This window comes from Notechis scutatus, chromosome 2 (assembly GCF_049901735.1).
Source record: "Notechis scutatus isolate UNSWTSFEM ecotype Mainland chromosome 2, rNotScu1.2, whole genome shotgun sequence".
In the NCBI taxonomy this organism is placed as follows: Eukaryota; Metazoa; Chordata; class Lepidosauria; order Squamata; family Elapidae; genus Notechis; species Notechis scutatus.
In genome coordinates this window covers 124,983,798-124,999,164 of record NC_142010.1, presented here as the reverse complement: position 1 = coordinate 124,999,164, position 15,367 = coordinate 124,983,798, and the positions used below count along the sequence as shown (strand labels likewise).

General features: G+C 39.2%; 1 protein-coding gene across 1 annotated transcript in view; it reads right to left on the bottom strand.

Moving 5' to 3' along the window:
• CACNG5 (calcium voltage-gated channel auxiliary subunit gamma 5) overlaps nucleotides 1-14,559 on the bottom strand; it is a 37,857-nt gene extending 23,298 nt beyond the window's left edge. The window contains exon 1 of the mRNA XM_026678708.2: nucleotides 14,391-14,559. The gene's annotated coding sequence lies outside the window, so the exon portion shown is untranslated. The remainder of the gene's footprint in view (nucleotides 1-14,390) is intronic.
• Nucleotides 14,560-15,367: the final 808 nt, after the last annotated feature.

Below are 15,367 nucleotides of genomic sequence, written 5' to 3'. Positions count from 1 at the left end.
TTTACTCAATTAGTCCACTGAACCATAGGTTGGCACCCAGCCTGGGTTTGCACTCTCTGTTATGTTAAAATCTGTTAAATAGCTTTCTTATGTAGTTCTGCTCCTATATTAGTTTTATTTGAAGAGGAGACGAAGACCAGAAGAGTATCAAAGAATGTATTTCAAAAAGATACATTATATAAAAATCAAGTTTTGATTTTGGGACTTGAAGATTAAATCTGATCTGAATATGGAAATAATGTGGTTAGAATTAAGATTAAAATTTTTTAAAATAGTTATTCCCATTTGAAATTTCTTATAAGTTAGATCAAAATTAGAAGAATATATTGGTTTTTTAGAGTGTGACTGGTATTTTAATATATTGAATATATATTTATAATATTGAATTTATTATAAATATTGAAATATTGAAAGTTTTTTTAAAGAGAGAGGTTGTTATGTTGTATTATCTTTAAATTGAAAAATGTTGGAGGTTGCTTTTGTTTTATATTTGTAAATTTGTTCAATGTATTCATGTACCACTTTTTAATCTGTCTTGTTATTCCCCTCCTCTTTTCTCCCCTTTATTTACTTTGTATTTTAATATTTGTTTATGAAATGTAAATAAAGACATTTGCAAAATATCCAAAATGATAAATTGCGCTGAAGCAAGCCAGGATCGATGTATGGAGAAAGGCAAAAGAGTTATTATTGCTTAGAAAGAGACCACCATTGTAACAGGCAGTGTGGTTCAATTGACTAAATATAGTCCTTGACTTACAACTATTCATTTAGTGATCATTCAAAGTTAGAACAGCACTGAAAGTGACTTATGACCATTTTTCACACTTATGAACCTGCAGCATCCTCATGGTCACGTGATCAAAATTCAGACACTTGGCAACTGGCATGTATTTGTGACAGTTGCACTGTCTTGTAGTCAAGTAATCATCATCTGTAACCTTCCCAGCTGGCTCCTGACAAGTGAAGTCAGTGGGGGAAGCCATTCGCATAATGACCTCATGACTCACCAGCTGCAGTGATTCACTTAACAACTGTGGCAAAAAGGTTGTAAAATGAGGCACTTAACAACTACCTTGCTTAGCAATGAAAATTTTGGGCTCAATTGTGGTTGTAAGTTGAGGATTACCTGTAACTGAATAAACTATTTGCCAGTTGTACATGCTGTACACAAATTAACAAAGTGGTTCATTCCATCCTTTATGACATTGTTTAGCCTTTTGCAGAATCTCTGCAAAACCATTGGCTTTGTTCATAAGCCACCTTTGTTAAGAAAACACATGCTGATCCTGGCAGATTTCCTTGCGTAGGTCTGCTATTTCACAAAAGGGCCATTTGCCATTAAGCACATCAAGCCAAATCACCAGATGCACTCCATCCTCAAAGCTAAGTATTATAGTGGTTGGAACATTTGCCACACACAAAGCTCCTGAACAAAGTTAGAAAAATCACCATTCTGCTACTTCAACTTACAGCTCTTGGACCAATCCCACAAAGATGGAATATAGCTCTGGTTGACATTTATTTTAAAGATATGGGCCTATCAATGCCCAAGCTGAAGAATAATGTCTTCAGAACATATTCTTCATGAAAAAGAGATGGTGGTATCTGGTTTGGATTAGTATATTCATGTTCACCAAGCATTCAGTGACCGTATGGCATTATTTCGTGTAGCAAATTAATGTTGCAGTGCTGAAAGAAATGTGCTAGTTGCTCCAATCTCCTATACAGAAAATAATGGGACAACTTGCCTCTTCCTCCATTGTGTGGCCAGAACAGAGGCTAGATGAGCATGAGGACTAAGATGCAGCTATCCACTGCAGTATTTGAAACAGAGTCTGAAACCACAACCTCATTTCATCATGAGCTTTCTCCAACAAATACCAGTTCTGACCCTGTATTTATTCTACAAAACACTATAGGAAAGTCACCTGTCAGAATTGGACTGATATGTCCACTTTTCTTCTAATGTGTTGTTGTTCATTGTTGGTCAGCAGTGACCCAATGTTTTGTATGTTGCTCACATGGGCCAGCCCTAGAGGTGATATTCAGCAGGTTTTGACCAGTTCTGGAGAACCAGTAGTGGAAATTTTGAGTAGTTTGGAGAACCGGCAAATACCACTTCTGACTAGAGATTTTACAGTATCCTTTCCCTGCCACGCCCACCAAGCCACACCCACAGAACTGGTAGTAAAAAAAATGAATCCCACCACTGGCCAGCCCCTGTGCAAAATGATAAATATGGTATCAGAAATGGGAAAAATCCTGTGAATGGAACACTTCTAAAATCCTGACATTGAATTGCAAAGAATTATAAGCCAAAATTAGCTAAATTAGAATTAATTGAAAGATTTAATTATTCAAAGACTGAACAGAGACAAAAGCCATTACCCCACTACATGTGTGCAACAATCAACAACTGTTTTGCGAATGGCCATAGTCAATTTTGTAAACATCTCACAGTATAGATTAAGGTTTTCACTTAGGATTGTATACCATGCATCTAATGAAGTGGGTTACGATCTACAGCAATTTACAGCGTGGAGGAAGAAATGGCTTAAGACTTTTCCATGAAAAGTGAAGGGAATCTTGATCAAACCAGAATAATCAGCACCTTTGAAAGGACACTGATTCCCATAATTCTTTTTCTAATCACTTTCTGAAATTGTTTGTTAACCACTTTTCAACTATTAAAAATCTTTGTATTGACAATGTTAGGGTTTGGGGATTAACCCCTAGAAGAGTATTGCAGCAGTAGTCAAGCCAGGAAGGGCCCCAGAGTATACACACACTGAACACAAACACTGTTTGTAGTTTAAATAGTTTTTAATCCAGTTAGAGTTTAAGCATTGTCATTCAGTCCATTAAGTCATTCACAGTATTTCCATCCAGTAAGACTCACTAGTATAGTCCAAGTTAAGAGTCCTTGCAATATCTTTATCAGCCGATAAAGATATCTTCTCCTCCTCCGGTTTCACTCTCCAGAGAAACAAACGCTGGATATTCAGCAAACAGTAGCAAACAAGAACAGTTCAGTCACAGGCACTCACAGTCAGTAATCACAGTTAGTCACAGTAAGACACAGTTAGTCACAGCAGCACACAGTTACAGACAGCTTTCCAGCTTCTAATGCTTCCTTATATTGTAACTTCTAACCGCACCCTTAATCGGCTAATTGCCTGCAGCATTGTGCTTAAAGTGATAATCACTTAAACCATGATATCTAAGTTTTATATATTTATTCACCCAAACCATATTTGGTATCAATGTTATACCTAACATACTCCCTTTTGGGTGAAATAAATATATAATACCTTACAATCTAATCCCATATTTTTCACAACTCTCCTGGTGCTTACTGGCACCTTGGGCTTTAGTAAAATTATCAGCTAAATTGTCCTCCGACATACAGTACTCTAGCTGAATCATCTTACTTCTTACAGATTGTCTCACGTTTAGGTATCTTAGATCTGTATGTTTGCTCCTTGTTTTTACTCCAATATTTGTGGCCATTTGAATTGCTGCCTGATTATCTTCATGTATAATTATAGGATAATCTACAGTTATACCTATATCAATTAACATTTGTTTATACATTATTAATTCTGTACATAACAATGATAAACAGGAGAATTCTGCCTCCATAGTAGACAAACTTATATGCTGTTGTCTTATTGACTTCCAGCCTATTAATGTATTACCCAGCATTATGGCTGTTCCTGAAGTCGACTTTCTAGTGTCTCTTTCTGATGCAAAACTAGCATCTGCATAAGCACTCAGAATTAAATCATCCTTTGGTTCTAAATACAATGAATAATTCATTGTCTTTTTAAGATATCTTAATATCCTCTTAGCTGCAATCCAGTGTCTTTCACATGGTGCAGAATTGAATCTAGCCAACTGATTCACGCAGTACAATATATCTGGTCTAGACCAATTACTAATATAACTCAAACTACCAATTAAAGATTGATAAATCACCTTATCAAACTCAGGGCTTTGTACATCAGTGTTGCTAAACTCCTGACTCATTGGAGTCTTAGCTGGCTTACAAAGCTCCATCTTGTAATCTTTTAGCAATTTGCTTATCTTATCTTCCTGAGATATCTTAAAACCTTTCAGTGTTTTCTTTATATTCAAACCGAGATACTTCTTTATCTCCCTAATTGCTTGATCTTTATTCTCTTTCCTAATGATGCTATTATTTTATTTGCTTCATCATTAGTTTCTGTTATCAATGCAATGTCATCTGTGAATAGTAATAATAATGATACTTTCCCATTTGTCTCCCTCTTAAACAGACATGGATCGGCTAAACCAGCTTTAAATCCTATATTGTCTAGTTCCTTTACAATATACTGGTTCCATTCATAGCCTGATTGTTTAAGACCATAGAGACTTTTCTTTAACAACCAACAATCATTATTATCCTTATTTTCACTTTTAATACCAACAGGTTTTTTCATATAAATAATATGTTTTAATGGGGCGTGCAAGTAAGCAGTTTCCACATCTAAATGGTTAACTATATAGTTTTTACTAGCTGCCCACACTAAAGCTGCTCTCAAGGTTGCTGCCTTAAGACTAGGTGCAAACACCTCATCGTAGTCATTAGCATTCTGCCTAAAACCTTGGGCTACTAACCTTGCCTTATGGATTAAATTACCATCCTTATCTATTTTTACCTTAAATATCCATTTGCAGCCAATGGATTTCTTTCCTACAGGTAATTTGGCATTTTCATACACCTTCATATCACTTAATGAATTCAGTTCCTTATTCATTGCTGCATACCATCTTTCTTTTCCTTAGTAGGATACTTTTTAATTTCTTCTACAGAATTAGGAACTTGATTAATCTGGCACACTGTGTTAGCCTGGTACCTATCAGGCGGTCTAGATATACGTGTAGTTCTTCTGGGAATTACAGGGCTTACAGGAGGACTTTGTTGAACTACTACCTGTTCATCTTCCTCATCCTGTTCAGCTATTGAATCTGTTTCTTCCTTTATGGGCACTATTTCATCCTGTATTTGTCTCTTTACTTTATTTTTAAAGTTACAGGGATAACTAATGGGATTTCTATAGGATTCAATAATTACATCTTTATTGGCATCCTGTTCTAATTTCTCCCATCCTTCATGTTCTAGAAATTGGGCACTAGCACTACATAACACTTTAGATGTGCCTTTCTCCCAAAATCTAAATGCCCTATGGTTTGCCTGATAACCAACGAAGAAAAATCTTTTAGCTCTATGTTGCCCTTTTTCCTGAGTTGTGCAGGAATATGCACCCATGCTGGTGCACCAAATGTGTGCAGGTAACTTAGGTCAGGTTTCCTGCCATGCCACCTGGTGAATGGAATTTCACCTGTTGTTGTATTAACAACGTTGTTCAATATGTTATTAGCACACATTGTAGCCTCCCCCACAAAGAATCAGGTAACCCAGAATCATTTAACATTGTTCTAACCATTGCCTGTAGTGTTTGGCCTCTTCTTTCAATAAAAGCGTTATGTTCTGGCCTGTATGGAGCAGACTTCTTATGCTCTATTCCAGCTATCTTAAGTCTGTTCTGGAATTTGTTATTAATAAATTCCGTACCATTATCTGTCACCAGGGTTATCAGTTGCCTTTTAGCCTTTCTTTCAGCAAATCTAAGCCAATTGAAAAAATGTTGATATGTTTCAGTTTTGCTTTTCATTAAATAGCAAAACCCATATCTAGAATAATGGTCCATAATGCTCAGTATATATCTAGCACCCCCATACTGGGTTTCTTTGGACCTATTATGTCTGCAAATACTACTTCTAAAGGTTCTTTTGTTTTGAAACCATTTAACCTATTTGCAGGCAATACTTTGCTCTTATCTTCACAGCAAACATTACAACGCAAATATTTATCACAATGTTTTAACCTTATTCCTTCAGATAACTCAACTGTACGTTTTAGCATTTTAAAATTTACATGCCCCAAACGCCTATGCAATAAATGGATACATTCATCATGAGGCTTTATATTATTAAATACAGTTTGAGCCTCCCCTTTCTTACTATTATCTAATACATATAATGTTCCATTTAAAGCTGCAGTTACCCTTTTGTTATCTTTTTCAATTATGCAATTATTATCCTTAAAAGTAATTACATAACCTAATTTATCTAATACCCTTACTGAAAGCAAATTAAACTTTAGTTGCGGTACATACAACATTTTATATCCTGGTTTATGTACGGACAACGTGCAAAACCTTGACCTTTCGCTTTCAGGTTCCAGCCATTGGCAAGAGATATATGTTGAGAGCTTGTAGACATTTTTATAAATTTTGTCTTATCTCTTGTGATGCAGTGGGATGCGCCACTGTCAACCACCCATAAATTATTCTTCACATCAGAGTTGCTAAACGTGGCTAGTTCAAATGCTTTCTTTGGCTTTTTTACATTCTGGCTTTTTCTCTTTTGCAGAATCTTGCCAAATGTCCTCTGCCTCCACAATTAAAACACTTTTTAATTGTGTATTCCGTCGAAGATAAATTCTCTTCTTCCAGGTGCTTTACTTTGCTTTGCTGGTTTCTTTCAAGCTTTGAAGATAATTTCTCTTCTTTCTTATCTTCTCTCAGCTCGTCACGCTCACGCCTTCTTCTGGCTTCTTCTAGTAGCCTGCCTGTAATCTCGGTTAATGAGAGGCTTTCTTTTGGCAATACCTCTAACGAAGTCACATAGTCATCATAGCTTTGATCTAATGAAGATAATATTATGTAGACTTGTTGCAGTTCATTAAATATAAGCTCTTTTTCTTGCAATTCTTGAAAAATGCTCTTCATACAGTTTAAATGAACTAACATATCTCCATTCCTCTGAAGATGCGTTCGAAAAAGCTTCCGTGTAAGATTTATATGTGCTCCTACACTGTCCCGAACATAAATCTTCCTGAGGTTCTCCCAGCAGTTTGCAGCATTTTCTTCTCCACGAATATGGACAAGCTGCTGATCACAGAGAGTCAGTCCTATGATGCATAAAACCTGCTCATTCTTCAGTTTAAAGTCTTGTAACTTTTCATTATCATCATCATTAGCAGGATCCCAGCTACTCACATCTGGTGGGTTTGCTATAATGTCCCACAAACCTTCTCTGCGTAGAAGTAAACTACATTTCATTGACCATGAAACATAGTTTGTTCCATCCAGCCTGGATATCATGGACAGTTGTGACAAATTTACTTGTGCCATTACTCTTCAGATATTTTGACTATTTTAAACTAATTAAAACAGTTTGTTTTTACAGTAATGTGTAACTCACACCAACTCTCTCTGCTATATCCTGGTTAGTTAGACTATGCTGCTGGGCCCATAACCAATGTTAGAGTTTGGGGATTAACCCCTAGAAGAGTATTGCAGCAGTAGTCAAGCCAGGAAGGGCCCCAGAGTATACACACACTGAACACAAACACTGTTTGTAGTTTAAATAGTTTTTAATCCAGTTAGAGTTTAAGCATTGTCATTCAGTCCATTAAGTCATTCACAGTATTTCCATCCAGTAAGACTCACTAGTATAGTCCAAGTTAAGAGTCCTTGCAATATCTTTATCAGCCGATAAAGATATCTTCTCCTCCTCCGGTTTCACTCTCCAGAGAAACAAACGCTGGATATTCAGCAAACAGTAGCAAACAAGAACAGTTCAGTCACAGGCACTCACAGTCAGTAATCACAGTTAGTCACAGTAAGACACAGTTAGTCACAGCAGCACACAGTTACAGACAGCTTTCCAGCTTCTAATGCTTCCTTATATTGTAACTTCTAACCGCACCCTTAATCGGCTAATTGCCTGCAGCATTGTGCTTAAAGTGATAATCACTTAAACCATGATATCTAAGTTTTATATATTTATTCACCCAAACCATATTTGGTATCAATGTTATACCTAACAGACAAGTATCACAGCACTGTGTGAGTTTCCCTCCTTACAATGATAGAACAGAGTAAAATATTCCAAGTTGGACATATTGAAAGATATTTTTGAAAAATGGGATATTAATATTAATAGTGTCAAAAGAGACATCTGCCTCTATGAAGACATAGTGTCTAAAAGGAAGAGAAACAAGTTTTTCCTGACAAAATTAAGACTGCATTGAATGTGCTTGCACAAATGCAAGCCATAATGAATGGAATAAAGATGTTACACTCAAATATAAAAGAAACAGGATCATGTTTAAGTAATTAGAAAGGATATACAAACAATAAGCCAGGCTATACAGTGACCTGGATAATTTTCCTATATTGGATTTGCAAGCAGACTTGTTGAAATTTTGAAGAATCTTGTGACCTAGAACAAAGGGAAAAAATGAAAAGAAATGAAGAGATCAAGTTCTCCTTATTTGAATAAAGTTCAAGATTATTAGAAGTAAAGGGAAAGATTATGAAGTTAGTTTATTTGATAAAGTTTAACATAGATAGATTGCTATTTCCAGTAACCCTTAATGGACTTTTGAAGACACCAGGACTGAAATGATGAAAGTTTATAAATTTATTTATAGTTAAGAGATGTAGAGGTGGTATTCAGCAGGTTCTGACCAGTTCTAGAGAACCGGTAGCGAAAATTTTGAGTAGTTCGGAGAACCAGCAAATACCACCTCTGCCTGGAAAATTTACAGTATCCTTCCCCTGCCCCGCCCACCAAGCCACGCCCACAGAACCGGTAGTAAAAAAAAATTGAATCCCACCACTATGTGGTATGAAAAGAAATTATTTGTTGTGTATTAAGAGGAGGTAAGTCACTAAAATTGTTTATACTTGTGATGAGAATTGGATGTTACTTTCTTATATATTGCTTTTTTTCTTCATCATATACTTTTCTTTATATATATATATTTATTTTTTCCTATTCTTTTCTACATCTTCTTCCCTTTATCCTTCTTTAGTTTGTATTTACTACTGTAATTATAATCTTAATAAAAATAAAGGAAAAAAGAGAAGTCCATGGCCTCATGAATTTGCCAGTCTTCAAAATACAAAACACTCACACATTGAAAGACCTGTTTTTTTTTTTAAATTTAAGGACAAGTCCTTTTGCTCAAGGACAATTACCCCAGAGATAATGCCTGTGTACAGAGAGCACTGCCTGAGCTATTTCAGAACATATTTTGTCTGTAAGGAAACGATAAGAAGAATTATAACCAAAGTAATTGGAGTCACAATGTGAATCTTCTTTGTCATGAATACTTTTACAGTCCTGTGGCTTAGTTCTCCCTTTTTTTTGGCATGATTCTTCCTAAAGAAAGTAGTTTTTTTTTAGCTGTTCTGATTTAAATTAAGGTTATAAAAGTCCCTGTAACTTTTTAAAAGACACCTTTAGACATAATAGAGATGTGGGGCAACCAGTGATTTCTTCAACCCCAACCAATGGGAGTCAGCAACTCTGTGTCACTTTGTACATAATTTAAGCCATGATACAGCCGTGAAGTAGTCCCACCTACAAAGGAATCACTAAAATTAGCCTAAACCATGTGCTGTTTTGTGAATTCTAAGGAGAAAGAAAGAAAATATAGGCACTGTGGGGGCAAAGCTTGCAAAAAAGCGAAGCCCCATCCAGGGGATGCAGGCAGCACATGAACCATGTCCCTTCCAGTCCACAGAAAAACCTCTCCACAGAACTGGTCCCTGATGCCCAAAGGTTTGGGGGAGCACTGTCCTAAAAGATGGATAGTACCATTAGATGAAAAGGCTCGCTCTGATACCTCCCATTTTATACACCATTCAAAATGGAGTGGAGGGGGGGGGAAACACATCAATTCCATGTTCAAAAATCCCTTCTACTATTCTGGGACTTTTCCAACTCACTTGTTTTTGTAGACTCTAGGCAATATAGGCTTTAAACTATTTCGCATAATGTGCTTCAATGATCCTTATGACTACCTGTATTGACTGTCAATCATTGCCATTAAGCCTGCTTAATCTTTCTTTCCTCCCTTCCAACTTGTCTTTTCTTCCCTTACTAAAACCTTCCAGTCACTTTAACAAGACTTTTCTGGAAAGCTCTTTATATCTTCTACAAACATCAATTTTTAATGAGATCATTTTAAATCTGATAAATATAGCTTAGTTTCAATAAAATGAAATTAGAAGACCCCAGACCTTCAAGACTACAACTTAATAGCTCACTGTATCTAACAGTGTATAATAAATAGCTTAGCCCTGAAAGTTTGAGTAATATTTTTAGTATAAAGTACAATTTTAGGCCTGAGCACTCTTATGCTCAAAATTTTTCTAAACTGATTTTTAATAAGTCTTTTTTAGTGTTGTTTCTGTTACAGATCACCCTGGACTGTATTCCTTTCAGAAAAGAAGTAGGAGAATAGAAGTTTGGACTAATGTTCTATTAAGTCTAAAATCTGTTTCTGACTCATGATCAATTTCTGGTAATTTTATGGACACATTTCCAGTTTTGACGTAACAACAATAGGAGAGTGATTTGCTATTTTATTTTATTTTGTACAGCTTGCTTTTTGTTCTCTAGCCTATAGTCCTAGATTTTCTAGTGGCATTAATCAGACCTCACCTAGTTAGCTTTAAATCAGCAAAGGTGGGTTCAATGCTATAATCTAATTCAATATACTGTATATACTCGAGTATAAGTCGACCCGAATATAAGCCGAGGCACCTAATTTTACACAAAAAACCTGGGAAAACTTATTGACTCGAGTATAAGCCGAGGGTGGGAAATGCAGCAGCTACTGGTAAATTTCAAAAATAAAAATAATTAATTTGGGAAACGATCTCACTATCATGAAAGGTTTAATTGATTCACTAACCCAAAAGAAGAAGATGATGATGACAGCGGGAGGCAGGAGTCACTCTCTTCCCCTCCCTCGGAGGCCCCCTGAGTCAGGAGTCACTACCGCCGGCGCGGCCCCAGTCCCGCCGCCTCGGGAAGGGAAAGGCAAAGCGCTTTTTGCCTTTCCCTTCCCGGCTGGGGCTGTTGGGAGTCGCTGCCGCCGGAGCAGCCCCAGTCCTGCCGCCTCGGGAAGGGAAAGGCAAAACGCTTTTTGCCTTTCCCTTCCCGGCTGGGGCTGTTGGGAGTCGCTGCCGCCGGAGGCCGCGACTCCACACCATTTTTTTTTCAGAGGGGAATCTGACTCGAGTATAAGCCGAGGGGGATTTTTTCAGCACAAAAAATGGGCTGAAAAACTAGGCTTATACTCGAGTATATACAGTATTTTGAATACTATCAGCATGAAACCATCTGAAAGTCCCTACCTTGAATTACTGTACCTATTTGTCTTTTTTAAAAATTGGAACAATTTTAGAACAAATGGAAAATGGCTTTGGAAACAGTCATTGCATTGACGTCACATCACTGATTCACACTAATCAGAGTGTGCTTCTGCAAAAAGAACACGGGAACCGTTGACTCTTGGATCATTCCAAGTAGAAATATCTCTTGGTTTTTCCCTCCAAATCCTAATCAGGTTCAACTTGGCTTAGTTTTCTGAATCTTGTACAGGAAGTATCCTTCTGCAGCAATCCCAGGAATCAGCTTAGCATACATACAGTATATTTGTATGCCTTTTAAAGGTTATGTTTAGGACTGCAGAAGTGGAATGTACTACATCTGAAATTTGATTATGTGCAGATCTGAAGGAATCCAACTGTATGCGGAAGTGAAGAGTTAGTTTAAGTGTTACAAGTTTGCACTAATTCAGAAGGCCCAACTCAAGACAATAAACATCTCCAAATAAAAAGAAAGCAATAAGAATATGGTAGGCTGTGGGAACTGGGAAGACCTAAGTAGATGTTCTGCCAGCTGGCCAGCCTTACTCAAGGCATTTCCATCATCACGCATGTCTTTTGGGCTACATTAGACATTATCCAACAGAATTGCAGAATTTCAATATTTTCATCCTTCAAGAAAATTAACTGCCGGAAGGTGCAACTTTAAGCAAAAGGATGGCGGAGGTGGGGTGGGTAGTTGTTCAGCATCACAATCCTTTCATGAGACCATTTCTTTTTTCAGGATGGGACAAAACCAGCAGGATCACCTGGCCTTGTGTGAGCAGAGACTATTCTCAGCATGTCAAAGTGTTGCTTAGTGTGTATCACCATCTGGTCTCACCTCCCCCTCGCCAGTATTTTTATTGCCATATCTGCAAGAATCTTCTAGAAAAAAAATCCCAACTTTTTTCTAACCAATCTGTCAGACTACAGATAAGAAATAGCAATTATTTCCTGGCTTCAGATATCACCGCCTGTTCTCAGAGAAGATCTATCAAAGCAACGGATATCATAAACTTCTGGGCCAAAGGGAGTTTGCTCACAAATTAATTTATTTCAGCAAAAGATGCTCTCACATCATGGTTGATACCTACTTATCTCAGATTTCCCAGTTTAGACCATGGATTCTCTGGTCTGGAGATTTCCCATTCAAATACTAACCAGGTTCAATCCTGCTTAGTTTCAAAGCTAAATTCTATCGCAAGCTGAAACCTGCTTATGTATTTGGAACTAAATTCCAATGCTTTCAATGGACAAAGGGCCCAATCAATTTATGATACCCTTTTCTAAACTGTCCACACACCAAAGATTCCCATGTTTACATCTCTTGCAAGATTTACAGCCTCAACTCTTTTTTCAACATGTCTTCAGAAATGTACAAATCTGGGATACAGAAATATCTTGAATGCTGCAACGAATGCAAGTTCAAGAAGTATATCCCTGGTCTTAGTTCCCTAGTCAAAACCCTATTATTTAAAATTAAATCAACTGTAATTTGTGACACTCATGAAATCTTTTTTGAACGGTCACTTTGAAGGATGCTCAAATTAACATCAAATTGTTAAATTGCAACCAGTACAGAGACGGCATTCAGCAGGTTCTGACCAGTTCTGGAGAATCGGTAGCGGAAATTTTGAATAGTTTGGAGAACCAGCAAATAGCACCTCTGACTGGAGATTTACAGTACCCTTCCCCTGCCACGCCCACCAAGCCACGCCCACAGAACCGGTAGTAAAAAAAATTGAATCCCACCATTGAACCAGTACCACCCCACCATCGACTGTATGAAATTATAATACCCTTTCCCCAAAACTCTGTTCCATGCCATTTCATGTGGAATTTGTTTCCCAAAATCTTATGGGGCAAAAGCCCCATAAATTATAGCCCCTCTACCATCCCCTGCTGCAAAGGAGCAGACAAGACATGTTATCCTGCAGAAGAGGTGTTTTGTTTTTTTTTTAACAACTGAAATCTTGATTGTTCTTTGACCCCTTGGCCACTTAGAAGACCCCCAATCTGAGCTATAAAGGATGCATCTGATCTGCCTTCCTTTTGCTGCGTTTATTATCAGGGTGCTAAAGCTAATGATCGGCACCCCCTTTCCCCCCTTTCCAGATTTTAAGGTTGTGTAGGTAAAAGCTTATAGCCCAATTTCTCCACCACCAAGATCACCACCCAGCCAGCCACTTATTCCTGCACAGACCAAATTATGTCTCCATTAACATCTGCACTCTGTCCCAATCCTTTATGACTCTGGTCTGCTCAGGAAACAACAAAATGAAGACAAATATAAGAACTTCTTTTTAAAAAAAGCATAAATAGGGCAGGAATCAAGCACCACTTGAAAAAAAAAACCCCACAGGGACTAGCAGCTCTCTGCTGCTAAGCAGAGAGGCGATTTCTTCACAACAAACAAGGAAAGTACTGGGGGGTACGACCCCTTTCTTTAGCGATTCCTTTGGGTTTGCATGAAACCTCTGGGGGCCATTCAGACAACTTTCCCGACATTTCGCCAAACTCGTGACAGCGAGGCTGCATTCAGAAGTTTCCAAAAGGGCCCTCCACATCTGAAGGCTGCCGCTATCGAGGCACTTCCGCCGCACTTTCCTGGGGCTCCCACAGAGGCGCTTCTTATGCCCATCGGCGCTCCTGAAAGAGGATTCAGCCAGCGTCGCCCCAGCTTTCCCGCCACCCGCTCCTTGCCCCCAAAGTGCAGCTCCCGGGAGCCCCGCGTCCGAGTCTCGCAGGAAAGGCGGCGGTTAGTTGCCTCTCCAACGGCGCCCGATTCGAAGTCTGCGCGTTCGCAAGGACATTCGCGCCCGGTTCGCAAGCGGACTCGAACCCGCCACAGCCGCCTTCCAGTTCAGAGCAAATACAGCCTCGGGATTTCCAATAGGGATCCAAGAGCCCTCCACCCCCAGCCACCCCATTAAAAAAAAAAAAAAACCTGGACCCGGGCTTATCCTCCTCGCCCAATGACTCCTTCTCCCGCCAAGGGTTTGGAGGAAGGAGCCCCCAGAGGATTTTTCGCCGCCGATTCAGCCTCCTACGCGTTTCCCCGCTGCGGGTCTCCCTCCCCAGCCCCGTCCAAACCAGCAATACAGGCTACTTTTTACAGCCTCGGACCTTCGGTTGAGCAGGTGCTCCGTTCGACCCAAGCGGGGTGAGAGAAGCGGCGGTCACCAAAAAGCGAAGCAATGAGAACCCGCTCTTTCCGCCCCGCTGGAAAAGCGGGAAGAGCGCGGCGGCGACGGCGGCGGCAGCGGCGGTCTCTGGCTGGTGCCGCTGCTCCAGCGCGGGGGGTTTTATCCCTCGCCTTCCTCGGGGCGGGAGCAGGGAGTCGCTGCCAGGGAAGACGGGGACGGCGCCAAGGGAGGCTCCGAGAGGAGGAAGGAAGGAAGGAAGGAAGGAAGGAAGGAGGGGGAAAGGAGGTAAGAGAAGGAAGGAAGGTAGGAGATAAGAGGAAGGAAGGAAGGAGATAAATGAGGAAGAAAGGAGATGAGAGGAAGGAAGGAAGATGAATGAGGAAGGAAGGGGATAAGAGGAAGGAAGGAAGGAGATAAATGAGGGGGAAAGGAGGTAAGAGAAGGAAGGAAGGAGATAAGAGGAAGGAGATAAATGAGAGGGGAAGGAGATAAGAGGAAGGAAGGAAGGAAGGGGATAAATTAGGAAGGAAGGAGATGAGAGGAAGGAAGGAAGATGAATGAGGGAAGGAAGGGGATAAGAGGAAGGAAGGAAGGAGAGGAATGAGGGGAAGGAGGTAAGAGAAGAAAGAAGATGAGATAAGAGGAAGGAAGATAAATGAGAGGAAGGAAGGAGATAAGAGGAAGGAAGGAGGTAAATGAGAAGGAAGGAGATAAGAGGAAGGAGATCAATGAGGGAAAAGGAGATAAATGAGAAGGAAGGAAGGAAAAGAGAAGGAAGGAAGGAAGGAGATAAATGAGGAAGAAAGGAGATGAGAGGAAGGAAGGAAGATGAATGAGGAAGGAAGGGGATAAGAGGAAGGAAGGAAGGAGATAAATGAGGGGAAAGGAGGTAAGAGGAAGGAAGGAATGAGATAAGAGGAAGGAGATAAATGAGAGGGGAAGGAGATAAGAGGAAGG